This window comes from Nyctereutes procyonoides, unplaced genomic scaffold, assembly GCF_905146905.1.
Source record: "Nyctereutes procyonoides isolate TBG_1078 unplaced genomic scaffold, NYPRO_anot_genome, whole genome shotgun sequence".
NCBI classification, from domain to species: domain Eukaryota; kingdom Metazoa; phylum Chordata; class Mammalia; order Carnivora; family Canidae; genus Nyctereutes; species Nyctereutes procyonoides.
The window spans coordinates 42,233,130-42,260,629 of record NW_026575020.1 but is presented as its reverse complement, the minus strand read 5'-3'; the positions used below and the strand labels follow the sequence as shown (position 1 = coordinate 42,260,629).

Below are 27,500 nucleotides of genomic sequence, written 5' to 3'. Positions count from 1 at the left end.
GGGCCCTGCATGGCCACAGTCATCCCTTGTAATTTCCCTTGCACTGAAGGAGGTATATAATTGCCAGATGGGATTGGTGAAAGCCCTGAGGCAGAAATGTGCTTGATGTGTTTGAGAATAATAATAAAAGGGAAAATGGCCTTTGACGAAGGCCATTTGCCCTTTTATGGGCAAGATGAAGGGATAAAGATGTGGTATATATACACAATGGGATAATAACCATCAGAAAGGATGAAATCTTACCATTTTCATCCACGTGGTTGGAACTGGAGGGTATTATGCTGATGAGACAAGTGAATCAGAGAAAGACAATTATCATATGGTTTCACTCATATGTGGAATGTTAAGAAATAGTGAAAAGGACCATAAGGGAAGAGGGAGAAACTGAGTGGGGAAAAATTAGAGAGGGAGACAAATCATGAGAGACTCCTAACTCTGGGGAACAAAAAAAGGGTTGCAGAATGGGAAGTGGGTGAGGGGATGGGGTAACTGGGTGATGGGCATTAAAGAGAGCACATGATGAGATAAGCACTGAGTGTTATACTATATGTTGGCAGACTGAACTTAAATAAAGTTTTAAAAAGTTTTAAAAAAGAAAATTCTGATAAGAGAAGAAGAAAAAAAAAAGGGCAAGTGGATTGGGCTGAACGAGCACGGAGAAGCAGGAAATAAGGCCAGAGAGGTCAGAGGGCCAGTTCACATAGGACCTTATAGACCATTGCAAAGGTTTTGGCTTTAAATGCTGAGCCAGTTTTATCAATATTTTGTTATCAATGCATTCTGATTTTATTTAAGAAACATGTCCCTAGTCTGAGGTCTAAAATATAACTACCTTTATTTTCTACAAAGTGTTATATTTTTTTAAAGTCAGGTTTTATGATACATAAAATACAATTTATGTATCATAAAACATATCCATGTTAAGTATTCTGCTGTATGAGTTTTGATAAATGTATGCCAGTTATGTGATAATTATAACCAAGATACAAAACATTTCCATCACCCTGTAAGTTTCTCTCCTGCCCTTTTGCAGTGAATACCCTTCTCCTCTCTGGTTCTAGGTAAACACTGATCTGATTTTCCATTTCCTTTTCCTGAATATCAGATAAATGAAAGCACACAGTATGTAGCCTTTTTATTTGTTTAGCTTCTTTCACTTTGCATACTGCTTTGAAATTTGTTACACCTATCAGTAGGTCATTCCTTTGTATTGCTGAGTTATATTCCATGTATAGAGATACCACTTGTTTATCTATTCATCAGTTGCTAGACTGTCTCCAATTTTTGCTACTGTGAATAAGGCTGCTATTGTGTAAACATGTTTTCATTTCTCCTGGGCAAATACCTAGGAATAGGATTACCAGGTTGTAGGTGTATGTTAGACATTTTAAGAAACTGTGAAACTGGAGGGTATTATGCTGAGTGAAATAAGTCAATCGGAGAAGGACAAACATTACACGGTCTCATTCATTTGGGGAATATAAAAAACAGTGAAAGGGAATAAAGGGGAAAGGAGGAAAATAAGTGGGAAATATCAGAGAGGGTGACAGAACATGAGAGACTCCTAATTCTGGTAGTGGAAGGGGAGGTGGGAGGGGGGTGGAGGTGACTGGGTGATGAGCACTGAGGTAGGCACTTGATGGGATGAGCACTGGGTGTTATTCTGTATGTTGGCAAATTGAACACCAATAAAAAATAAATTTATAGGGGATCCCTGGGTGGCGCAGCGGTTTGGCGCCTGCCTTTGGCCCAGGGCGCGATCCTGGAGACCCGGGATCGAATCCCACGTCGGGCTCCCGGTGCATGGAGCCTGCTTCTCCCTCTGCCTCTCTCTCTCTGTGACTATCATAAAAAAATAAAAAATAAAAAAAAACCAACTCTTTAAAAAAAAATAAATTTATATAAAAATATTTAGCAATCTAAAAAAAAAAAAGAAACTGTTAAACCATTTTAAGTAACTGTCAAAATAGAAAGTGGCTGTTCCATTTTGCAATGGATAAAATTTCCAGATAACCCCCTCACCAGGACTTGGTATCAATAGTCTTTTTAATTTTAGCCATTTTAATGGATGTGTAGTGATATCTCATTATGGTTTTAATTTGCATTTCCCAAATGACTAATAATGCATCTTTCATTTGCTTCTTTGCTATTGGTATGATTTTTTTTTGTTTGTTTGTTTAAAGGAGTTGGCTGTGGCTGGAGACTTAGGGAAACAACAACTGTCGGAGAGGATGTGGAGAAAGGGGAACCCTCTTACACTGTTGGTGGGAATGTGAACTGGTGCAGCCACTCTGGAAAACTGTGTGGAGGTTCCTCAAAGAGTTAAAAATAGATCTGCCCTACGACCCAGCAATTGCACTGCTGGTGATTTACCCCAAAGATTCAGATGCAATGAAACTCCGGGACACCTGCACCCCGATGTTTCTAGCAGCCATGTCCACAATAGCCAAACTGTGGAAGGAGCCTCGGTGTCCATCGAAAGATGAATGGATAAAGAAGATGTGGTTTATGTATACAATGGAATATTCCTCAGCCATTAGAAACGACAAATACCCGCCATTTGCTTCGACGTGGATGGAACTGGAGGGTATTATGCTGAGTGAAGTAAGTCAATCGGAGAAGAACAAACATTATATGGTCTCATTCACTTGGGGAATATAAAAAATAGTGAAAGGGAATAAAGGGGAAAGGAGAGAAAACGAGTGGGAAATATCAGAAAGGGAGACAGAACATGAGAGACTCCTAACTTTGGGAAATGAACAAGGGGTGGTGGAAAGGGAGGTGGGCGGGCGGATGGGGTGACTGGGTAATGGGCATTGAGGGGGGATACTTGACAGGATGAGGACTGGGCTTTTTTTTTAAGACACATTTATTCAGCATCATGATCAGACTATTACATTTAGCAATCAACAGCATGGGTGCAAAAAAAAAATCTAGATTAAAACCCTTTGTTGGAATGCTTCACACTTTCCACAGAACAGAAACTAAAATAACCTGTTATACAATTAGTCACAAATACAGTCCTTGCGTTTTTTGCCTATACACAGGAGTATTGTCTAAAACATGTCTTCTTTGTGGCAGCGAGGCCCTGCCACCACTGTGCTTGGCTGAGTTCACAAATCTGTTGTAACCTGTAGCTTCCCTGTCACTTCTCTGGCTCTCCTCTCCTGCTAAGCTTTGTTTCCTGGCAGTAATTAAAACCTTCTGCCACTGCCATAGCTGCTGCTGCTGCTGCTGGAACCGCCATAGCCACCTTGGTTTCATGGTTTGGCAAAGTATTGGCCTCCACCACCATAGGGGCCAGAGCTTCTGCCTCCAAAATTTCCTCCTTTCATGGGTCCAAAATTTGAGGATTGATTGTTGTCATTGCCAAAATCGTTATAGCTTCCGCCACCTCCAAAGTTGCTTCCGTCATTACCAAATCCGTGACAGCCATCCCCGCTGCCACCGTATCCACCACCACCTCGACTGCCACCGAAGCCACCTCCACCACTGGAGTTCCCTCCACGACCAAAGTTGTCATTCCCACCAACACCACCTCCACAACCACCACCAGAGTTTCCAGAACCGCTTCGGCCTCTTTGGCTGGACCAAGCACTAGCCATCTCTTGCTTCCATAGGGCTTTCCTTACCTCACAGTTGAGGCCATTCACAGGATGGTATTTTTGAATGACAATCTTGTCTACAGAGTCGTGGTCGTCAAAAGTCACAAAAGCAAAACCTCTCTTTTTGCCACTGCCTCGGTCAGTCATGATCTCAATCACCTCAATTTCCCATACTGTTCAAAACAATCTCTTAGATGATGTTCTTCAGGGTCTTCTTTGATGCCACCGACAAAAATCTTTTTCACAGTTAAGTGGGCACCGGGTCTTTGAGAATCTTCTCGGGAGAGCCCGTCTTGGGGTCCAGGGTCCACGACTCTTCTGTCCACCTGTGCGGCCCAGCGGTCGTGGCCGTCCACCTCCTCCAGGTGGCACCTGATGAACCCAAGGCCTCTGGGGCGCTCGGTGTCGGGGTGTCTCATTACCACACAGTCCGGAGGCGTCCCTCATTGCTCAAAATGGCTCCTCGGTTGTTTCGAAGCTCAAACCTCTGATGAAGAGCTGGCGCAGCTGCTCGGGCTCTTTGGGAGACTGACTCAGACATGAGGGTGGTGGCAGGGGAGACAGTAACGATGCTTGCTCGGGCGTCCAGGGGCAGAAAGGAGTAATCTAACGGACGTATCTAGCACTGGTGTTATACTATATGTTGGCAAATTGAACTCCAATAAAAAAAAATAAAAAATAATAAAAATTAAAAAATAGAGTTTTACATTTTGTCTATAAAAACACATATTTGTATTTATAAAGGAAATAATGTTTATGGTCAGAATTAGGACATTTTGTGAAGAAGCAAATTTTAAAAATCTATACTTCCACTACCCAGAGATAAAGATAACCATTGTTTCTACATTTTGGTGGATTTCCTTCTCTGATTTAAGCTTCTATATTATTTATACCAAATCTTCTTTTTTTTAAAAAAAGATTTTATTTATTTACTCATGAGAAACACAGAGAAGAGAGAGAGAGGGAGAGGCAGAGACACAGGCAGAGGGAGAGGCAGGCTTCATGCAGGGAGCCGGGCGTGGGACTCGATCCCAGGTCTCCAGGATCAAGCCCTGAGCTAAAGGCGGTGCTAAACCGCTGAGCCACCCAGGCTGCCCAAATTCTTCTTTCTGAAGAGTGTAAGGCAGCTTTGAAAAATATATAAAATACAAGATAGAATAAACTGAAAATGATGTGAGATGCAATCGAAGAAGGAATAAACAAGGGTGGGGACATAAAATTGGGCCAGGGATGACTCTGAAAACAGAGATTGCAATGACTCTTGTGATGGGAGGGCCTCAAATTTGCCTCCAAGCTTTCCGGTCAGTCACTGAGTTCACAGTGACCAAAAATAAAAATAAGCCAGTTGCTTACATGAAATACTAACATCTGTATTCTAAGAAGAGACACATAGCACGGGCTTTCTTTCAATCAGCCTCAAAATAGGCTTTTGGCAGTTACATAAAAATTCTGGTGCATAAAAATTCACATAGGCAGTAATTTGGAGGCAAAAATAATACCATTTCAATGTTCAGGTCTCCAGTGCTCTGGACTGGCAAGATGTCAGATTTTAGATTTGAAGGGAAGTCTGGATGGCTGTATGTCCTTTGAATATTCCTTCCTAAGTGATTTTGCCTTTAAAGTTTTGATAAACACTGTCAGTTATCTCTCAGTTATCTCTCAATGGTAATCCCCTGGTTGGTGCTTGAGCTATGGCTGATGTTTATTAATAGCCGAGTATACATGAGTACTATTCAGAGTTAGCAATCAAGTAACACATTGTAGTACTGGGAGCCAGGCTTGGGGTCAGACAGACGTTCCAAAGCCCAACTCCGTAACTTTAGTAATTGTATGGCCATAAACAAGTTATAAAATTTCACCAAGTCAGGGACTAATATCAGTACCTACCTTTTGGGTTCTTATGGAAAGTAAATAAGATAATACATGTAGGGATCCCTGGGTGGTGCAGCGGTTTGGCGCCTGCCTTTGGCTCAGGGCACGATCCTGGAGACCCGGGATCGAATCCCACGTCAGGCTCCCCGTGCATGGAGCCTGCTTCTCCCTCCGCCTGTGTCTCTGCCTCTCTCTCTCTCTGTATGACTATCGTAAATAAATTAAAAAAATTTTTAAAAAAAGATAATACATGTAAAGTATTTAACACAATAACTAGTATATAGTAAGTACTCAATAAATGATAGTTATTATTATTATTATTACTATTATTATTCTCCCTTTATAAAGCTGAGGGACATGACAAGGACTTGTGCCTACAAAAGAATGCCATTAGACATCTGCATCCAGGTAAGCTGAGGTTAGCACCCACCAGATACACTCTAGGGCCCAAGTAAAATTTCAATTTTTGGACTGCTTAAATTTTTTTTTATTGTAGTTCAATTTGTCAACATATAGCATAACACCCAGTGCTCATCCTGTCAAGTGCTGCCCTTGGTGCCCGTCACTCAGTCACCCCCACCCCCCACCCACCTCCCTTTCCACTACCCCTTGTTCATTTCCCAGAGTTAGGAGTCCCTCATGTTCTGTCTCCCTCTCTGATATTTCCCACTCATTTTTTCTCCTTTCCCTTTATTCCCTTTCACTATTTTTTTATATTCCCCAAATGAATGAGACCATATAATGCTTGTCCTTCTCAGATTGACTTATTTCACTCAGCATAATACCCTCCAGTTCCATCCACGTCGAAGCAAATGGTGGGTATTTGTCGTTTCTAATGGCTGAGGAATATTCCATTGTATACATAGACCACATCTTCTTTTTTATCCATTCATCTTTCGATGGACACTGAGGCTCCTTCCACAGTTTGACTGTTGTAGACATTGTTGCTATAAACATTGGGGTGCAGGTGTCCCGGCGTTTCACTGCATCTGTATCTTTGGGGTAAATCCCCAGGACTGCTTAAATTTTGAACTACCTCCCAGGTTCCAGTGTATTTCACACGAGTGCTTCTCATATGTTAGCCTATAGACCAGTGTTGGCCCATGATGAAGTTTTCATGGGTCTCCAGTGTATGTGTTGTTGGAGGTGGGGCTCTCTCTTAGCTTTTTAGTCTCTTCTCAGCAACAGAAACATTGTACATGGATGGACTGTAGAGATAATTACCTGTCTTAGTTCATGCAGGCTGCTATAACAAAAATACCATAGACTGGATGTTTAAACAACAAACATGTATTTCTCCTAGTTCTGGAAGTTGGGAAGTCCAAGATCAAGGCCCCTGCAGATTTGGTGTCTGGAGAAGGCTGGTTTCCTGGTTCATAGATAGCATCTCTTCATTGTGTCCTTATCTGATAGAGGGGCAAGGGAGTTCTCTGGGCTCTCTTTCATAGGGCACTGAACTCATTCAAGAGGGTTTCACCCTCATGACCTAATCACCACCCAAGGCTCCACCTTCAAATACCATCACACTGTGGGATAACACTGTCATTCATTGTTCCCTACATTCACCAACACCCAGGATTGCCAGATATGTTTTTTTCCTTGTCAGTCTTGTTGCATGTGAAATGTCCTCTCACTCTGTGTGTGTGTGTTTAAAGATTTTATTTATTTATTTATTTATTTATTTATTTATTTATTTATTTATTCATGAGAGACATACAGAGAGAGGCAGAGACGTAGGCAGAGAGAGAAGCAAGCTCTTCACAGGGGGTCTGATGTGGGACTTGATCCTTGGACCCTGGGATCATGCCCTGAGCCTAAAGCTCAACTGCTGAGCCACCCAAGCATCCCTCACTGTGGTTTTGATCTGTGTTTTCCTAATTACTCCTGAGGGTGAGCATAAACTGTCTTTTTTGTAAACAATCTTTCTAAAATGATTTATAAATTTTTCTTCTTTCTAAAAGAGCAGGTATTAAATATAATTTGACTTAAATGATGGGCCATGATCTTTATAAAGGCCCATCTTTCTTTGGGGTATAATAGAGTGTGGTCTTTGAGCACTTTGTGCTTCAAATGAATGGCCCCAGTGGAAGCTGGGCAGAGCTAAAGAGCATTTCCAAGGAGAAGGAATCACAATGGAGCCAGTAGGTTTGGGGAGGGTAGTGGGAAAAGGAACTGGAGATGTCACCTAAGGTGTACCCAAGCCTACTGATATGTTGTATCAGCAATCAGGGACCAGTTGGGGCAATTAGTGTGGAGTTAAGTCTACTGAACTCTGGTACATTCTATTTTCTATGTCTTACAGGGTCTCTCCTCCCCTGGTGCATGTAGCTATACATGTCCTGGCATGGAGTGGTCATTCCTAAATGCTGTTGCACAACATAGTACAGAACCTGTTGCCTCAGATCACCTGAGAAGCCTGTTAAAATCCCTAAGCCTCTTTCTGGAGATTCAGGTCAGCTAGTCTGGGATGGGACCCCGAAGGCTGTATTTTTTTGTTTTCCAGATCTTTCTGAGAATTTACTTGCAAATTGGCTCATAGAATAGGGACATGCTCTTGTGCCCAGGTCTCTAAGTAATGAGGCTGACCCGTCTGAGTTTGCTGCTTTGATGCGTCTGATCAGAGGATTTTGCTAGTACCTCCAGTCTGTCCAGAAGGAAGGAAATTCAGCTGTATCCTGCTCACTTCCATGGGTATGGAACATTTTCTGGGTGGCCAGAGCACAGTAAAGAAAAGGCTACACCCATTAATGACATTTTACTAAAGATTCAGGAATGCTGAAAGAATTACACCACAGAGACCACCTTCCAAGTATGGCATAGGCTTCCTGTCTCAACTCAGACATAAACATTTCACACACCCCCCACATCCCTGAAAGGCCTTTTCATCCCTCAAGGTCAGAGCTGAAATAGCTGTCAAGACCCCTAGAAGGAGAAGGTGTTCCCCTTAACTGTATCTAGTCCCAATCCCTAGTGTGCTCAGCCATCAATAATCAGCTTTTACACTTCTAAAGAAAGGATTAATGGCTAATATAGAAGACTCTCTAAAGAGATCCTGTAATGCACATGTAATAAACAACTACGAGTTTCAAAATACATCATTAGAATTTTAAAAACTAGAGAGAAAGACAAATCATGAGAGACTCCTAACTCTGGAAAACAAAGGATTGCAGAAGGGGAGGCGGGCGAGGGAATAGGGTAACTGGGTAATGGGCATTAAGGAGGGCACATGAAGAGATGAGTACTGGGTGTTATACTATAGGTTGGCAAATTGTACATAAAAAATAAAAAATAAAATAAAATACAAAAAAAGAGAATTTTAAAGACATATCTGAACACATGACCAGAAATCTAATAAATTATCAGAACCTCATGACAAAATGCATATTCTAGAATTGAAATAGGATTCTAATAAACAACCTAGAAAGTTGGCAGCCTGGGTAGCTGGGCTTTGAAAAGCTCCTTGAAGTAGTGTAGTATAAGCCCTGATCGTTTTTGTTTGCCTTTTTTTTTTTTTCATCTTTTCTGCAAGTGCCTGACTTAAGGTTGGATCACCTTGGCATTCATTTCAAAGATACTCACTTCAGATAAACACATTGCCAGCCACAGGATCAAGTAGAGACAGACCACCTCCCCTGAATGAGGCTTTTTTGTTTTAGGTGTCTTGGTTGATTTTCATAAAGGGGCCACTTGTCTTTCCTCTTTGTCTTCCATGCAGGGAGCCTGATGTGGGCCTCAATCTGGGACTCTGGGATCACACCCTGAGCTGAAGGCAGACACTCAACCACTGAGCCACCCAGGCATTCCTACTCTTAGAGAGCTCACTCTTTGTTGGTGAATTGAACAACTGCTCTTAGATTTTCAATTCACCAACAAAGAGTGAGCCCACTGAAGCCCTAGACCCCCCTTCTTCTACCCCAATAAAAGTCGAACCCCAGGCCTGTGCCTCTCTTTCTCTGTCTACCTGCCACCTTGCTGTGTGGCCCCAGGTGTGCTGTGTGCTTTCCAGGTCAGGTAAGTAATAAACCTTTATTTTTTTTAATGTTTCCTGATGGTTGTTGCTGAAGGGTGTCTTGCAATCATAATAAGAATCACAAGAACTTGTCCAGTCATAACACTGGTTTGGAACTGGGGATGTCTGTGGGAAGTTCACTGGGGCCCAGATGAGTGCCCCGACATTTCTAGTTGATAGCATCACTATTGAGTGGTTGAGACCAGCACAAAACAGACAGGCTTGGGAAAATGTGTTTCTGTCTTAAGGAACAATCTGCAAGAAGCTCTCTGAAACTGGTTGGGATTGTGGGGTTCTCTGAGGAGGCCTGGGAAATAGGACAAGAAGGTGGCAGGGAGAGGCCACCTTTATTCTGACTAAGGTCAAGAGGGAAGGGAGGGAAAATGAGGCTGTCTGATCTGCAGGCTTCTTTCCCCAGGCAAGTGAGGACTGAGCCAAGCAGGTGACCAAGATGGCCTCACTGTTCCCCTCAGCGTGACTCAGTGGTAGCCTTCTTCCTGACTCTGGGGCCCTAATCTTCCTTTTCATAGAAAATTTATAACTGTAAATTATTTCTCTGATTCTTTGAGGTATAAATCTTTTTAAAAACTTTTTATTTATACATTCATGAGATTTTATTTATTTCCTCACAAGGGACACAGAGAGAGGCAGAGACATAGGCAGAGGGAGAAGCAGGTTCCCTGCAAGGAACATGATCTTGATCCTAGGACCCCAGTATCATGACTTGAGCCAAAGGCATTAGCTCAACCACTGAGCCACCCAGGCGACAGAGGTATAAATCTTTTTTAAAAGCTTCTTGCCAGTTTTGCAACCTAGGATTATCTTTCTCAAGGACCTGGAGCCAACCTTCTGGAATGTAATCATCAAGGAAGATTGTGCCCCATCTCCCAATGTTTGTGGGTGCCTCTCACCAAGTGGCAAAATTACTTTCTGTCACCAAGAAATGGGAAGTTTATTTTCTCTTTGGATAAAGCCAATTAGCAAACACAGATACTGTATGACTACTCTAATGTCTTCTGGTATTTTTCCTCTAGCTCAGCCCATGGCTTACAAATCCGCCACCCTTCCCTTCAGATGGAGTACTGCTCTCTCCTCCTATTGCGAGAGCCTTGAATAAAGTCTTCCCTGCTTGTTTTTGCTTTGATACATGCCAAACATACACTTCTTACATTCACCAATCAGGTAAGACACTCATCTTCCTTGAAACACGGTGAAAAATAAGATGTAGAAACAGAAACAGGGTCAAAAAAAGTGAGGCAGTCCATTAGCCAAACTCTCTTCACGTGGAAGAAAAGATTGAGATTAGGAAAGAAGCATTCCTTCAGACAATGATGTTTAACCTTTCTACTCTTAGATGGTCACTTATAATATCAAATTTTCTAACCCATTCTGAATTTTCATTTCTTGCCACTGGAATAATATCTTCCCAAGATAATTGAGAGTGTGACATTTCTTTTAAGCCCTATGGCTGAATAAAATTATAACAAAATATCTAAAGCTAGGACATTTTCTTTTTTTTTAATAATAAATTTATTTTTTATTGGTGTTCAATTTGCCAACATACAGAATAACACCCAGTGCTCATTCCATCAAGTGCCCCCCTCAGTGCCCGTCACCCAGTCACCCAAACCCCCTGCCCTCCTCCCCTTCCACCACCCCTAGTTCGTTTCCCACAGTTAGGAGTCTTCTATGTTCTGTCTCCCTTTCTGATATTTCCTACCCATTACTTCTCCCTTCCCTTCTATTCCCTTTCACTATTATTTATACTCCCAAAATGAATGAGAACATACACTGTTTGTCCTTCTCCAATTGACTTACTTCACTCAGCATAATACCCTCCAGGTCCATCCACGTCGAAGAAAATGGTGGGTATTTGTCGTTTCTAATGGCTGAGGAATATTCCATTGTATACATAGACCACATCTTCTTTATCCATTCATCTTTCGATGGACACCGAGGCTCCTTCCACAGTTTGGCTATTGTGGACATTGCTGCTAGAAACATCGGGGTGCAGGTGTCCTGGCATTTCACTGCATCTGTATCTTTGGGGTAAATCCCCAGCAGTGCAATTGCTGGGTCGTAGGGCAGATCTATTTTTAACTCTTTGAGGAACCTCCACACAGTTTTCCAGAGTGGCTGCACCAGTTCACATTCCCACCAACAGTGCAAGAGTGTTCCCCTTTCTCCACATCCTCTCCAACACTTGTGGTTTCCTGTCTTGTTAATTTTCATCATTCTCACTGGTGTGAGGTGGTATCTCATTGTGGTTTTGATTTGTATTTCCCTGATGGCAACGGATGCGGAGTATTTTCTCACGTGCTTGTTCACCATGTCTATGTCTTCCTCTGTGAGATTCCTGTTCATGTCTTTTGCCCATTTCATGATTGGATTGTTTGTTTCTTTGGTGTTGAGTTTAATAAGTTCTTTATAGATCTTGGAAACTAGCCTTTTATCTGATACGTCATTTGCAAATATCTTCTCCCCTTCTGTAGGTTGTCTTCTAGTTTTGTTGACTGTATCCTTTGCTGTGCAAAAGCTTCTTATCTTGATGAAGTCCCAATAGTTCATTTTTGCTTTTGTTTCTTTTGCTTTCGTGAATGTATCTTGCAAGAAGTTGCTGTGGCCAAGTTCAAAAAGGCTGTTGCCTGTGTTCTCCTCTAGGATTTTGATGGAATCTTGTCTCACATTTAGATCTTTCATCCATTTTGAGTTTATCTTTGTGTATGGTGAAAGAGAGTGGTCTAGTCTCATTCTTCTGCATGTGGATGACCAATTTTCCCAGCACCATTTATTGAAGAGACTGTCTTTCTTCCAGTGGATAGTCTTTCCTGCTTTGTCGAATATTAGTTGACATAAAGTTGAGGGTCCACCTCTGGATTCCTTATTCTGTTCCATTGATCTATGTGTCTGTTTTTGTGCCAGTACCACACTGTCTTGATGACCACAGCTTTGTAGTACAACCTGAAATCTGGCATTGTGATGCCCCCAGATATGGTTTTCTTTTTTAAAATTCCCCTGGTTATTCGGGGTATCTTCTGATTCCACACAAATCTTAAAATAATTTGTTCCAACTCTCTGAAGAAAGTCCATGGTATTTTGATAGGGATTGCATTAAACGTGTAAATTGCCCTGGGTAACATTGACATTTTCACAATATTAATTCTTCCAATCCATGAGCAATATTTTTCCATCTCTTTGTGTTTTCCTCAATTTCTTTCAGAAGAGTTCTATAGTTTTTAGGGTATAGATCCTTTACCTCTTTGGTTAAGCTGCTTTTGGGTGCAGTTGTAAATGGGATTGACTCCTTAATTTCTCTTTCTTCAGTCTCATTGTTAGTGTATAGAAATGCCACTGGCTTCTGGGCATTGATTTTGTATCCTGCCACACTGCCAAATTGCTTTATGAGTTCCAGCAATCTTGGGGTGGAGTCTTTTGGGTTTTCTATGTAGAGTATCATGTCATTGGCGAAGAGGGAGAGTTTGACTTCTTCTTTGCCAATTTGAATGCCTTTAACGTCTTTTTGTTGTATGGACGTTTTCTTACCTGGACAGATACCTTATTATAAAATATTACTGTTGTCAGTTTTGAAAATGAGGAATCTGAAACTCTTTAATATTAAATAATTTCTCTGAATTGAAAGTAACCTTGGGTATCATAGGTCAACTCCAGTCTGATATATGAGCTATCTTTGCAATACCCTTTTCTGGTGAGGGTGGATGTCACCTTTCAATAATTCTGACTCTTGGTATATGGGGGGGCAACATGGCAGAGAGTAGGGTATCCAAGACACCTGTCCCCACCAACTTATCACGGTAACTTTCAAATCATCCTGAAAACCTACGAATTCGGCCTGAGATTTAAAGAGAGAACAGTTGGAATGCTACAGTGAGAAGAGTGCATGCTTCGACCAAGGTAGGAAGACAGAAAAATAAATAAATAAAAAAATCCAAGGGGGAGGGGCCCCGCGAGGAGCCGGGTTAAGGCCAAGCGGTGAGTGTCCCCAGGACAGGAAAGCCCCAACCCGGAGAAGCAGGAGCTTCACCAAAGTTCCCAGAGGGAAAGGTGCTTGCAGGGAGCTCCAGCAGGATACTAGGAGGGGCAGTGGAGCCCCCCGGTTCCTGGAGTCTCTAGAAGAGGAAGTGCACCCCGGGGACCCCGCCACACCCCAGGGCAGAGCTCCCTAAAGGGCTGCAGCACGTGGCCTGCGGGGCCCGGGAGCAGCTCGGGTGGCGGCTCCGCACGAGGAGGGCTGCGTGGCCCCAAGAGTGCGATTCCAGCAGCGCAGGCCCCGGAGCCCAGGGTGCTGGGGGACACAGCCCAGGATCCAGTGCTCCTCCCAGGACAGGCAGAGGCGGGGAGGACACAGGACAGCAAGGACATTCCTGCCGCCGGGCGGCCCCGAGCTGTGCAGATCAGCGGCCCCGCCCCCAGAGCATCCAGGCCCCTGTGGACTGGGAGCTCCAGTAATTACTGCGGGAGCTGACTCCAGGGCTGGAGAGCTGGCCGCCTCCACTGTTGTTGTTCCTCCTGGGGTCACCTTGTACCTGAAACTGAGCAGGGCTGCCAGGGAGCAGGAGCCTCACAGGATAAACAGCTCCCACTGAGTGCACACCTGAGAATCTCCCCAGGTGCACACACCTGAGAATCAGCACAGCAGGCTCCTCCCCCAGAAGACCAGCTGGAAGGACACAGGGGAAGAGCAAGTTCATGACCAAGCAGCACTGGAAGTTCCAGGGGAAGTCGAAGGACTTACAGTATATAGAATCAGAGGATACCCCTCCTTGGTTTTTGGTTTTTGTTTGTCCCCCCCCTTTTTTTTTCTCTTTTTCCTTCCTTTTTCCAGTACAACTTGTTTTTAGCCACTCTACACTGAGCAAAATGACTAGAAGGAAAAACTCACCACAAAAAAGAATCAGAAACAGTCCTCTCTCCCACAGAGTTACAAAACTTGGATTACAATTCAATGTCAGAAAGCCAATTCAGAAGCAATTATAAAGCTACTGGTGGTTCTGGAAAAAAGCACAAAGGATTCAAGAGACTTCATGACTGCAGAATTTAGATCTAATCAGACTGAAATTAAAAATCAATTAAAGGAGATGCAATCCAAACTGGAGGTCCTAATGACGAGGGTTAATGAGGTAGAAGAACGAGTGAGTGACAGAAAAGAAGTTGATGGCAAGGAAGGAAGCTGAGGGAAAAATGAGAAAAACAATGAAAAGATCATGAGGAAAGGTTAAGGGAAATTAATGACAGCCTAAAATCTACGTTTAATTGGGGTTCCAGAGGGTGCCGAAAGGGACAGAGGACAAGAAAGTGTATTTGAACAAATCATAGCTGAGAACTTCCCTAACTTGGGAAGGGAAACAGGCATTCAGATCCAGGAGATGGAGAGAAACCCCCCTAAAGTCAATAAAAACTGTTCAACACCCTGACATTTAATAGAGAAACTTGCAAATTCCAAAGATAAAAGGAAGATCCTTAAAGCAGCAAAGGACAAGAAATCCCTAACCTTTATGGGGAAAAGTATTAGGTTAACAGAAGACCTCTCCACAGAGACCTGGAAGGCAAGAAAGGGCTGGTAGGATATATTCAGGGTCCTAAAGGAGAAGAACATGCAACCAAGAATACTTTACCCAGCAAGGTTCTCAATCAGAATTGAAGAAGAGATAAAGAGCTTCCAAGATAGGTAGAAATGGAAAGAATATGGGACCGCCAAACCAGCTCTGCAAGAAATATTAAGGGGGACTCTGTAAAAAAAGAGGAAGTACAAGGAAACAATCCACAAAAACAGGGACTGAATAGGTATCATGATGACACTAAACTCATATCTTTCAATAGTAACTCTGAATGTGAATGGGCTTAATGACCCCATCAAAAGGGGCAGGGTATCAGATGGATAAAAAAGCAGGACCCATATATTTGCTGTCTACAAGAGACTCATTTTAGACCTAAGGACACCTACAGCCTAAAAATAAAAGGTTGGAGAACCATTTACCATGCAAATGGCCCTCAAAGAAAGCAGGGGTAGCCATCCTTATATCAAATAAATTAAAGTTTATCCCAAAGACTGTAGTAAGAGATGAAGAGGGACACCATATCATACTTAAAGGATCTATCCAACAAGAGGACCTAACAATCATGAATATTTATGCCCCGAATGTGGGAGCTGCCAAGTATATCAATCAATTAATAACCAAAGTTAAGACATACTTAGATAATAACACATTTATACTGGGAGACTTGAACACGGTGCTTTCTGCAATTGATAGATATTCTACGCACAACATCTCCAAAGAAACAAGAGCTTTAAATGATACACTGGACCAGATGGATTTCACAGATATTTACAGAGCTTTACATCCAAACTCAACTGAATACACATTCTTCTCAAGTGCACATGGAACTTTCTCCAGAATAGACCACATACTGGGTCACAAATCAGGCCTTAACTGATACCAAAAGATTGGGATTGACCCCTGAATATTTTCACACCATAATGCTTTGAAACTAGAACTAAACCACAAGAAGAAGTTTGGAAGAAATTCAAACATATGGAGGTTAAATACCATCCTGCTAAAAGATGAAAGGGTCAACCAGGAAATTAGAGAAGAATCAAAAGATTCATGGAAACTAATGAGAATGAAGATACAACCTTTCAAAATCTTTGGGATACAGCAAAAGCAGTCCCGAGGGGGAAATACATGGCAATACAAGCATCCATCCAAAAACTGGAAAGAACTCAAATCCAAAAGCTAACCTTGCACCTAAAGGAGCTAGAGAAAAAACAGCAAATAGATCCTACACCCAGCAGAAGAAGACAGTTAAGACATTGGGTTCGAGCAGAACTCAATGAAATAGAGACCAGAAGAACTGTGGAACAGATGAACAAAACCAGGAGTTGGTTCTTTGAAAGAATTAATAAGATAGACAAACCATTAGCCAGCCTTGTTTAAAAAAAGAGAGAGAAAAGACTCAAATAATAATATCACAAATGAAAAAGGAGAGATCACCACCAATACTAAGGAAATACAAATGATTTTAAAAATTATTATGAGCAGCTATACACCAATAAATTAGGCAATCTAGAAGAAATGGACGCATTTCTGGAAAACCACAAACTACCAAAACTGGAACAGGAAGAAATAGAAAACCTGAGCAGGCCAATAACCATGGAGGAAATTGAAGCAGTCATCACAAACCTCCCAAGACACAAAGTCCAGGGCCAGATGGCTTCCTAGGGGAATTCTATCAAACGTTTAAAGAAGAAACCATATCTATTCTACTAAAGATGTTCAGAAAGATATAAAGAGATAGAATAGTTCCAAACTTGTTCTATGAGGCCAGCATCACCTTAATTCCAAAACCAGACAAAGGCCCCACCAAAAAGGAGAATTATAGACCAATATCCTTGATGAACATGGATGCAAAAATTCTCAACAAGATACTAGCAAATAGGATCCAACAATACATTAAGAAGATTATTCACCATGACCAAGTGGGATTTATCCCCGGGATGCAAGACTGGTTCAACACTTGTAAAGTAATCATTGTGATTGATTGTATCAACAAGAGAAAAACCAAGAACCATATGATCCTCTCAATAGATGCAGAGAAAGCATTTGACAAAATACAGCATCCATTCCTGATCAAAACTCTTCAGAGTGTAGGGATAGAGGGAACATTCCTCAGCATCTTAAAAGCCATCTACAAAAGCCCACAGCAAATATCTTTCTCAATGGGGAAACACTGGGAGCCTTTCCCCTAGGATCAGGAACACGACAGGGATGTCCACTCTCACCACTGCTATCCAACATAGTTCTAAAAGTCCTAGCCTCAGCAATCAGACAACAAAAAGAAATAAAAGGCATTCAAATTGGCAAAGAAAAAGTTAAACTCTCCCTTTTTGCAGATGACATGATACTGTACCTAGAAAACCCAAAAGTCTCCACCCCAAGATTGCTAGAACCCATACAGCAATTTGGTAGCGTGGCAGGATACAAAATCAATGCCCAGAAGTCAGTGGTATTTCTATACACTAACAATGAGACTGACGAAAGAGAAATTAAGGAGTCAATCCCATTTACAATTGCACCTAGAGGCCTAACATACCTAGGAATAAACCTAACCAAAGAAGTAAAGGATCTATACCCTAAAAACTACAGAACACTTCTTGAAAGAAATTGAGGAAGACACAAAGAGATAGAAAAATATTGCTCATGGACTGGAAGAATTGTGAAAATGTCAATGTTACCCAAAGCAATGTACACATTTAATGCAATTCCTATCAAAATGCCATAGAGTTTCTTCAGAGAGTTGGAAGGTTTGTGTGGAATCAGAAAAGACCCCGAATAGCGGGGAGTATTAAAAAAGAAAACTAGAGCCAGGGCGTCACAATGCCAGATTTCAAGTTGTACTACAAAGCTGTGGTCATCAAGACAGTGTGGTACTGGCACAAAAACAGACACATAGATCAATGGAACAGAATAGAGAATCCAAAAAAGGGTCCTCAACTCTATGGTCTACTAATATTTGACAAAGCAGGAAAGATGGGAAGAAAGACAGTCTCTTCAATAAATGGTGCTGGGAAAATTGGACATCCACATGCAGAAGAATGAAACTGGACCATTCTCTTACACCATACACAAAGATAAACTCAAAATGGATGAAAGATCTAAATGTGAGACAAGATTCCATCAAAATCCTAGAGGAGAACACAGGCAACAGCCTTTTTGAACTTGGCCACAGCAACTTCTTGCAAGATACATCCACAAAGGCAAAGGAAACAAAAGCAAAATGAGTTATTGGGACTTCATCAAGATAAGAAGCTTCTGCACAGCAAAAGAAACAGCCAACAAAACTAGAAGACAACCTACAGAAGGGGAGTAGGTATTTGCAACTGACGTATCAGATAAAGGGCTAGTATCCAAGATCTATAAAGAACTTATTAAACTCAACACCAAAGAAACAAACAATCCAATCATGAAATGGGCAAAAGACATGCACAGAAATCTCACAGAGGAAGACATAGACATGGCCAACACGCACATGAGAAAATGCTCTGCATCACTTGCCATCAGGGAAATACAAATCAAAACCACAATGGGATACCACCTCACACCAGTGAGAATGGGGAAAATTAACAAGACAGGAAACCACAATGTTGGAGAGGATGTGGAGAAAAGGGAACCCTCTTGCACTGTTGGTGGGGATGTGAACTGGTGCAGCCACTCTGGAAAACTGTGTGGAGGTTCCTCAAAGAGTTAAACATAGACCTGCCCTACGACCCAGCAATTACACTGTTGGGGATTTACCCCAAATATACAGATGCAGTGAAACACCGGGACACCTGCACCCCGATGTTTCTAGCAGCAATGTCCACAATAGCCAAACTGTGGAAGGAACCTCGGTGTCCATCGAAAGATGAATGGATAAAGAAGATGTGGTCTATGTATACAATGGAATATTCCTCAGCCATTAGAAACGACAAATACCCACCATTTTCTTCGACGTGGATAGAACTGGAGGGTATTATGCTGAGTGAAATAAGTCAATCGGAGAAGGACAAGCATTATATGGTCTCATTCATTTGGGGAATATAAAAAATAGGGAAAAGGAATAAAGGGAAAGGAGAGAAAATGAGTGAATATATCAGTGAGGGTGACCAAAACATGAGAGACACCTAACTGTGGGAAAGGAACAAGGGGTAGTGGAAAGGGAGGTGGGTGGGGGGGTGGGGGTGACTGGGTGACGGACACTGAGGGGGGCACTTGGTGGGATGAGTGCTAGGTGTTATCCTATATGTTGGCAAATTGAACTTCAATAAAAAATATTTTTTTTAAAAAAGAAAATTCAAAGTATAGATACACCATAGCCAGATAGTTCATTCAGAGATATTTCTGACACACAGACAATCCAGGAATCCGCCCATTATCTTGCGCTCAGTCCAGGGAGAAGCCTCATCTGTATAAGACAGAGGGTAGGAAGTTTGCAGCTGTATCCAGCACCTGCTGCATGGTTTACACTGGAACCTTTGGACCAACTGGCTCAGGCTTCTACCCATAACCGTTATACCACTCTAGCCACAGGCTCAGGATTCTACACCATAATCACTGTCCCATGGACATATTAATAACTGAGAGCTTTCCTATCTCTTGTCTCAATTTCCCACCTAGGACCCACCAATCAGAAAGTATCACCCATGACAATCACATAGGGTGCCTCACTTCTGGACAGCTCACTATAACCTCTGCATACAATAGCTTCCCATCACGGTATATATGAAGTCTTCCATTTACCCCACTAGAGTGAGTTTGCACCCTCTGTCTGATGCTAGGACTCTGCTCAACACAAATAATAGTGGCTGATTCCCTTCCTCTAACAAGGGCTGAGTCAATATTCTTTGCTTATTTTCATTTGGTTGGCCCTTGTTCATTGAACAGGCAATCACAAGAGGTCCATAGAGACACCTTGAAAGCTTCCTGTTGCTTTGAGGAAGTCTCATGCTCACAGAGGCACCCTGTGCATTGCTCCTGGCAGATATCGAGTCCAAGATGACAAGAAGAGGGATCTGAAATGTGTTCTCTGAGGCAGTTCTTAGGCAGTTTGTACGAGTCGGGCACCTGAGTCATGTTTTTGTTCCCATTTCTTTGGCCTCTTTTGTGGAATCAGAGTTTTGTTTTTGTCCTTTTATGCTGACTTGTTTTGTTACCATTTGTGCTGTGCTGTGCTGTGTAAAACCGGTGTGTGTCTTAAGAAGATGAATCTGATCAGGGATCCCTGGGTGGCGCAGTGGTTTGGCGCCTGCCTTTGGCCCAGGGCGCGATCCTGGAGACCCGGGATCGAGTACCACGTCGGGCTCCCGGTGCATGGAGCCTGCTTCTCCCTCTGTTTGTGTCTCTGCCTCTCTCTCTCTGTGTGTGTGACTATCATAAATAAATAAAGAAAAAAATATTTAAAAAAAGAATCTGATCATAGAAGCAGGAATAGTGCCCTGTGAATCTCTCTGAGCCAGCCTCACAGAGCAGTGAGCTTCAGGATCTCACAGAACTGGTGTCCAACCCGAAGAAGAACTTTGGTGAGGCTCACCAATCCAATCAGTTGAGATTTTCCCTCTTTCTCAGTTTTATGCCCTGAGAGTATTCACTCTTGTTTATGCCTGCTGTGGTGGACAGATCATTGGGCATGTGTTCTGAGGTGTCCAGTCATTTGGGGGAGTCAAGACATGAAGTACACAAATGTGGTATTTCCATCAACTGTCACCAGCTGTCTTGAATCATCTAAATCTAAACCCTCTCCTCTACCTGAAAAAAGTCTGTTTTTCCTATGTCTGCTTCTCACGATATTAATTCTTGTTCCCAACCACTGCATCAATGGTGTTTTGGGTCTTCCAGGCCAACTCTGGATCACCGGATCTGAGCAATTCCTTCTGTTGAGAAAGCTCTTAGGAAGGAAGACAAATGGGCATTGACCCAAGACTTTCAGAACAAGCAAATGATGATAAATAGTTGTCAGCTTCCACCCAAGATTCTGGGCCAAGATTCTCATCTAATCATTTTCCGTTTTCTATTCCCTCCGTTAAAATAATTCTTCTCATTTTCCACAGACCGTTTGTGGCCCTTCAGTCAGAATGACCCCTTTCCCCCCTTTTCTTCTTATTCTACTTGTTATACTAATTATAATTATCGTTAGGTTGGGACATAACAAAAAAGATGCCATGACTCTGTCTTTCTGACTACTGGATATGCCATCCATCACTGAAGCTCATGGTAAATCCCTCTGGGAAATGTGGATTTCATTCAATGAAATGAATCACTCCCAAGGCTGGAATTTCCAACTTACGTATGAGTTCTCACTGAAGATCACTTTTGTTTATTCAGGCACAGTACTTGGAGGAATTGCTATTTATGCCAAAGATTAGAAAACTCCTCTGATGGGTGTAAATTGAACAAACCAGAAAGCCAGAAATACAGCGACCTCTAATTTTGGCAAATGTTACTGATGATACAATGTATGTCCTAGATGAAATATGGATCAGTCACTATTGGCATGAATAGTGATGGACGGTCACATTGCACTAGATTTCTTGTTGCCCTAGATTTCTTCTTGTGGGGGCAACTGTGTCATTGTTAACACCTTCTGTGCCTGGACCAATAAAGTCAAGTGTGTAGGAAAAAAAATTCTGACTCTTGAATTTCTTCCTTATACTGTGTTGGGAATTGTTTTCCAAATTCTTACAAATATTGGGTCTAATTCTATCTTCCAAAGCCACTCAGAATAAACCTCATTACAGAGAAATGATCTTCTCATCTTAGAAAACAGACCAATGGATAGTAATGATGTCAGAAATACAGATGCTTCCAGGGTTATTGACACTTAGGAAGAGGGGAGAGACCAAAAGCTATGAGAGGGCAAAGGGAAGGATGCCAGGGAAGACACACTGAAGTAGACCAGGTCATCTGGAGTGCTGGATCTAAGTCACTAAGTCAACCAGCTCCTGAGGGCCAACTCTTGATTCTACACTGTGTTCAGGACCCAAAACACTGTGCTGAGAAAGAGATTCCAAAAATGGAGGAGACATCATCTATTCCCTGTCTGATGTGAAAAATAGTCTCTGCTGTTGGGGAGGTCCTAATCTTATGGGGAAGACAACAGGCACATGCACCTGCACACACACACACACACACACATACACACACAACCACTTTAAGTAATTTCAGGGACATTGAAATTGCTGCAAATTGAATAACTGATTGAAGATGTTTCTTTTAAAAAAGTTTTTATTTAAATTCCTGTTAACATACAGTGTAATATTAGTTTCAGGTGTACAACATAGTGATTCAACATTTCCATATGACACCTGGTGCTCCTCACAAGTGTCCTCCTTAATTCCAAGTGTCCACCCATCCCTACCATCACATCCCTCCCCTCTAGTGACCATCAGTTTGTTCTCCATGGTTAAGAGTCTGTTTTTTGGTTTGCCTCTCTCTCTCTTTTTCCTCTTTGCTTAGATCCCATATATGAGTGAAACCATATGGTATTTGTCTTTCTACGATTTATTTTGCTTAGCATAGCACTTTCTGTAGCTTCATCTACATCATTGCAAATGGCAAGATCTCATTCTTTTTGATGATTGAGTAATATTCCATGGTATATATGTACTGTATCTAATTGAAGATGTTTCTTAAATTACATAAAGATACTGGGAACTCAGAGTTTTTAACAGGGAAAATTTGACCAAGAAAAACTAATGAGAAGTTTTCAGCTACACTAGGAAGGAGTGAGTGGGAAGGAGGAATGGGAGTAGGGAATGAGAAATGGGTGCAAAGACCCTGGGTCAGTAAGGGGACCTTAATGAGGTGGCTTTGATTGGTGGGTATATATATGTAAGATATATTATTATTATTATTTTAAAATATTTTATGTATTTATTCATGAGAGACACACAGAGGGAGGCAGAGACACAGGCAGAGGGAGAAGCAGGCTCCCTGCAGGGAGTCCAATGTGGGACTCGATCCCGGGACTCTGGGATCATGCCCTGAGCCAAAGGCAGACGCTCCCACTGAGCCACCTAGGAATAACAAAATATATTATTATTATATTGGAAGATAAATGTAAGATATTATATATAATACTGGGTATAATATTCTAGTATGGTCACTTATACAATTTCCCATGAACACTCAGCTTAGGCATATTAACCTCTAGTAGTTCAGTATGCATGCCAGCAATCAGCAGAAATGAGAGCTCAACGGAGAAGACTTGTTTCTTTTTTTTACATTTTTTAAAATTTAAATTCAATTTGCCAACTATAGTGAACACCCCGTGCTCATCCCATCAAATGCCCTCCTCATTGCCCATCACCCATTTACCCCATCTCCCTAGAAGACTCATTTTTGAGTGTGCTCACGGAGGTGCTGTCTGGGACCGAAAGCTGCCCATCAACTTTCTCATGCCCCATTTCATGTCTTTGTTCCTCAGGCTGTAGATTAAAGGGTTCAGCATGGAGGACAGAACTGTGTAGATGACTGTCACCACCCTGTCCTTGATTGTATAGCTGGACAGAGGTCAGAAATAAACATAAATAATACTTCCATAAAAGAGAGTCACCATGGTGAGGTGGGAGCCATCGGTAGAGAAAGCTTTATGCTTCCCAGCAGCTGAGGGGATCTTAAGAATAGCAATGAGGACCCAGAAGTAAGAGATTATAACACATATAAAGGGGGTCATCAGTGTTATCAATCCTTCTGTGTTAATTACAACTTCATTGGCAAATGTGGAAGAGCAGGACAATTTCAGCAGAGGGTTGATGTTGCAGAGGAAGTGGGGGTATAACATTGGAGTCACAGAAAGTGAGGCATTTATCAGAAGAACAAGTAAGAGGGAATGGAGGTCAGGGATGGAGCAGGAGAAGGCAAGCAGCAGGACACAGTGGCAGTGGCTCATGGTGGTGACATAATGGAAGGGGTCACAGATAGCCACAAAGCGATCAATGGCCATGGTCGCCAGGAAACTTTCTGTGTTGACAAAAGCCAAGAAGAAATACATCTGGGTCATACACTCAGCATAGGAGATGGGCTTCTTTTTCTGATAGGAAGTTCACCAGCATCTTGGGAATGATGGTTGTGGTGTAGCAAATGTCAATGAAGGATAAGATGCTGAGGAAAAAAATACATAGGTGTCTGGAGCTGAGTGTCAGAGCAGATGGCTAGGATGATGAGCAGGTTTCCTCCCAGAGTGACCATGTACATGATGAAGAACAGGGCAAAGAATGGCTTCTGGTCCCCAGGAGAGAAGGAGAATCCAAGGAGGAACTTGGAGACACTGCTGGTTTGGTTGACCTTCTCCATAATACTGCATGTGCCAATGAATATGGAAAATCCTAGAGTTTTCAATTCAACAAGTTTCAATTTATTCCTATCTTTCCTAGGATTCCTATAAGTGGCCTGTGATTCTGTCTTCCCTTGCACAGTCCACAAAAAGTTGAACAATACAAAAGTATTGTTCAAAATGCAGGGACATCAGAGAGAGGATTTTCTTTCAGAAAGAGTCCTAGGTGGACCTCAGTGATGCATATTTCTCTAGCTTCCCATAAACACTTATTCAGATATGTCAGGTTGAGGCTAATCTCTCTACTATCCTTGCAAACAAAACAAAGCAAGTAGACAAAAAACCAAACACCTAAGTGAATCGGGTAAGAAGATGAATGCCAACTAGGTGCACAGTGTTTATAGTCACCCTTTCAGAGCCAACATTTCATTAAAAGCTAGCAAAAAACCTCTATTACATATGAACCTATTTATTCAAACATTCTTAGACATTGGGGATTTGTGTCTTCACAGTTATCAAACACTGTTGCATTACATGCTCACTGGAAAGCCAATACTGAGATTACGAAGATGATTCATTCTCAATTCCCGTTCTTAGGGTTGTTAGAGTCTAGTGGGGAAGAAATTTTTAAACAAATAAGCACAATGAAATGCTACAGATACAGTGAGAGATGCACTGGAAAGAAGAGAGCTTAGTGTGGTGTCTTTGCTAAGATAGCACACATTTTAAAATCAGCTCCTTCGTTTTCTGGCTGTGTGGTCTTGAACTGATTACCTACTATCTTTGATTCTTGGTGTTCTCGTCTATAATATGGGGACAGCAAATACCCTCTCACTGTACCCCTACTTTTCCTCCTTTATCACTTGCTTTATTTCTTCCTTTACTTCCTACTCAAATCCTCTTCTCTGTCTGGTTTCCGGGATGTTCTTGAAAGCAGTTAGTTATTCTGTATTTCTTTGCAAAATAGCAAAGGCTTTAGCCTTTTTATTGTTTGACTACCCTTTGTTTTGAGACTTTGAGAGAGACCCATTTTATGTGTGCTTTCAGGATTTGGAAATGAATATGCAATTAAGATAAATAATAACAGTTATGCCTAAAACATATTGAGTCCTTATTATGTATCAGGCACTGAGCTAAATACTTCATGTATTTATATTTATATATATTATTCATGTATTTATTCATAACTACTCAAAACAGCTCTGATCTGGCTCTGGACAGTATTCCCTTTTAAAAGATTAGAAAATTGAGGTGAAAAGTGTTGAGTACTTTTCTCAAGGTCTTGTAGCCCACAAGGGCCAGAGCCTAGATCTCAGCTAGGATGGTCTGAAACACTACAGTATCTCCTCATGCTTTAGCAAAGCTTCAACAAGTTTATTGGTTAAGAAACAAATGTGCAGGAGTGTAATTTTTCACTTTGGAAATCTTTGACCTTAACATCCTTATTCCAGTAACTGACGGGCTATTTATTTATTTATTTATTTATTTATTTATTTATAAATTTATTTTTTATTGGTGTTCAATTTGCCAACATATAGAATAACACCCAGTGCTCATTTCATCAAGTGCCCCCCTCAGTGCCTGTCACCCAGTCACCCTCACCCGCCGCCCACCTCCCCTTCCACCACCCCTAGTTCGTTTCCCAGAGTTAGGAGTCTCTCATGTTCTGTCTCTCTTTCTGATATTTCCCACTCATTTTTTCTCCTTTCCCCTTTATTCCCTTTCACTATTTTTTATATTCCCCAAATGAATGAGACCATATAATGTTTGACTGACAGACTTTCAAAATCAATATTGCATGGAGTCCTTTACTGTAATTGCTAGAGACAGAACCTCTCTCAAGCCCCGTGTTGACTGGGGCTGTGTAATTGGAGCTGTGGCAGGGTACAGCAAAATACTCGGGATGTAGAGACAGAAGCTGTGGGTTTAAGTCCTGGCTCTGCTACTCACAACGAATCTTTGGCAAAGTCCCTTCCCTCCTCTGTTTCACTTTCCTCATACGTAAGACAAAATAAAGCTTGCTCTCAAGAGAAGAGTGAGGAACATGTATGCGGAAGCAGTTTGTAAGCTATGAGCATAATATCCGTCATGGGGATAACTGGGAAATGTCTGATAAAGAAGCTGGTGGCCAGGAACGAGAGGCTGGACCAAATGCAGAGGGTAAGGGACAGACCTCCGGCTGTGAGAGCAGAGGGGCCTGGGATGAGAAGCCTGCAGGGGGCTAGTGTTGCCAGAATCAGAATCATTTTTCCATCTTCTGTCTCGTGCCTATCAGCATGCACTTTGTTTCTCCAGGGATCTATCTGGTTTTATTGCCTAAATATCTCTCGAATCTTGTAGGCCTTTTCATCTCCCCACTGGCACTCTGGTGAAAGCCATCATTCCCGCCTAACATAAGTATGTTATGTTATTATGTATTGGAGTATTGTCCTCATGACATATTTGGCTCCCACAGCCTCTCTTGACATTCTCTGAGAATGTCACCACCATTCCATTCTCTACAATGAAACCACAACATTCTTTTAACAATAAAAAAATGTGATCATCTTACTCTTCAGGTTAAAGTCTGGTTTAGTGTCCTAGGGCTGCTATAACAAAGTACCACAAACTGGGTGGCTTAAAACAATAGAAATGTATTTTCTCTCAGTTCTAGAAGCTACAAGTCCACCATCAAGGAGTTGGCAGGCTTAGTTCCTTCTGGGGGCTGTGAGGGGTCTGGTCCATGCCTCTCTTCTTGACTTGGAGGTGCTGGTCTTCTCTCTTCTTTTCTTCACATTGTCTTCTCTCATATAAGTGTGTTTCTGTGTCCAAATTCCATCTTTTCATGACGATGTCAGTCATGTTGGAGTAAGATCTGCTCTAATGACTTCATTTTTACTGGATCACTTCTATAAAGACCCTATTTCCAAATAAGGTCACATTCTGAGGTACTGGGGATTAGGACTCCGATGTATCTTTTTTGAGGGACACACCCCATAACAGGCACTTTCATGCTGCATAAACCTCCCTATTATCCACAGAATTCTTTCCTGTGGTTCATGGAGCTTCCTGAGAGGTGGCTCCTGTGGGCTCTTTGGCTCATCTCCTGCCTCCTTCCCTGCCCTCTCACATTTTAAGCTCCAACTCTAAGGCATGTCTTGCATTTTCTTGCCTCAGGGATTTGTTATTCCACCTGCCTGAATTACCTG

At 42.0% G+C, this 27,500-nt stretch overlaps 2 pseudogenes; both read right to left on the bottom strand.

Moving 5' to 3' along the window:
• Window positions 1-3,090: 3,090 nt before the first annotated feature.
• LOC129517061 (heterogeneous nuclear ribonucleoprotein A1-like) lies at window positions 3,091-4,124 on the bottom strand (annotated as a pseudogene).
• A 19,264-nt stretch (window positions 4,125-23,388) lies between these two features.
• LOC129500133 (olfactory receptor 1L3-like) lies at window positions 23,389-24,332 on the bottom strand (annotated as a pseudogene).
• Window positions 24,333-27,500: the final 3,168 nt, after the last annotated feature.